We start from the raw sequence: 1,806 nt of genomic DNA, 5'->3' as shown, positions 1-1,806 counted from the left end.
AAGCCTGTAGTGCAGACACAACTCTACACTAGCCTACGAAGTCAGGTAGCATTGAGGTTCTTTCTGAAGCTGGTAAATGTGTTCTCAAGTACTTAAGAAACTTAAACCAAAGCTGGCTCTAAACGTCAATATTAATGAACTCAAGCATCTCAAAATGGTGGCTGAAGAATCATTTCATAATTATTCCAGGAGTCAGGAAAGGCTGATAGGAAACAAAGTCCCCCTAAAAACCATCATCGCTCTGTTCAGAAAGGTAAGCTACAGAAGTATCATCACCTGTCAACACAAACTAGAAAGCACATGTCCAACAAAGAGTAAGCAAGAGCCTGCCCATGCCCTGTGGCCATGTAGCTCAATGTAAGTGCAGCTGATGCAGTATTCACAGCCAAGCTGAATATACGACATTCCAGCAGGGCTTGGGAAAAGCCTTGGGCACCTCTTTAACAATCTACAGCAAGACCGCTCTTCAGAAAAAGGATAAGAACGGTTCATAATTCTGTTGTAATTAGTAACTGAGAAAAAGTGGAAAAGAAAGCAGCTTTTCTTTCAAAAACTAAGACTTCTTTATTCACAGATGTACCACAACTCTGACAGTGAAGCATCCCCTGTATTTAACAGCTGAAATAAGCCTACAGTCACTTACCTACTAAAGATCACCAGAATTCCCAACCACGCTGGCATACACGGTACCAGCTGGCAGCAGGCTTCAACTTCACACCCTCACCACTACTTGCCCACACAGCAGCTGGCATCTCAATGCGCATCCTCTCTCCCACAGCACTGCTCCTGCCAGAGGTCCTACACCACATATCAGCCTGAAGCTTCGCTTGGTTCTTTTAACTTTGAAGTCAGCAAAACCAACAGTCATTCCACTGCTCTGGTGAAGCACAATGTTTTCAAGCCTTGAAAATGAATCTGGTCAAATAAGTTAATCCTACCAGCATCATAAAAGCAAAAACATCACACAGGAAACTCAAAAAATTAGTTGAGGCAACCAGCTCTTTAAGTTCCTTAACTATTAATAGTGTAGGTGAGCAGACTTAAAAAGAAACACATTATTTTTAAGCGGAGATGCCGAGTATCTATTGCTAAACACACAGAGAGTAGGCAGGCCTGCAGAGGGATCCCAGCACTGTGTTGTTCACTGCCTACCACTAAGGCAAGTGACTAGACCCCATACTGCCTGGCCGTGTGTACGTTCGTTTACGCCTTATAAAGTACCTGCAAAAAATAAAATCACTACCAAAACCAAAAAGTGTTAGTTCGTATCCCACTCTGCACAGGTGTATCTAATCACTAAGAGCATAAGGAAGTGGTTTTTATTGACCTACAAAGTGAAGATAAGTTGCCTAATTAACTCTCACATCACGGTTATCTGTGCACTATAAAGTACAAAGCGTATACAACCAATGTACTTAAAGAAAAGCCCCCAAAAATCAGTTCCCGATCAGCCAAAACTAATTTTTCCGCTGCGAGAGGTGATGATACCGCAAACATCGCGGGAGACTAAAAAGACTGCATGTGCCCTGTATTACTTTTGCATTTGTCGATAGTTTCGAGGCGGGAGCGTTGTGCCCCCCCCCGTAAAGCCGCCCTTGTTCCCGAGCCGTCCCTTCCCTCCGCTTCACCTGCCGGTACCCCCCCCTCCCCCTGCCGGTACGGACCCATCGAAGCCGCAGCAGGTGATGAACTGAGGGGAAACAGCCCAACCTCCAAACCACAGGGGGAACTCTCCACAGCGGTGACCCGAAAACCTGCCGAGCGCCCTGTGCCGGACCGACGCTCCCCCGCCCCTCCGCACAGCCG

The sequence above is a fragment of the Aptenodytes forsteri genome, unplaced genomic scaffold (assembly GCF_000699145.1).
Source record: "Aptenodytes forsteri isolate BGI_AS27 unplaced genomic scaffold, ASM69914v1 Scaffold9, whole genome shotgun sequence".
NCBI lineage: Eukaryota > Metazoa > Chordata > Aves > Sphenisciformes > Spheniscidae > Aptenodytes > Aptenodytes forsteri.
The sequence above is the reverse complement of the archived record's forward strand: the minus strand, read 5'-3'. Positions refer to the sequence as shown.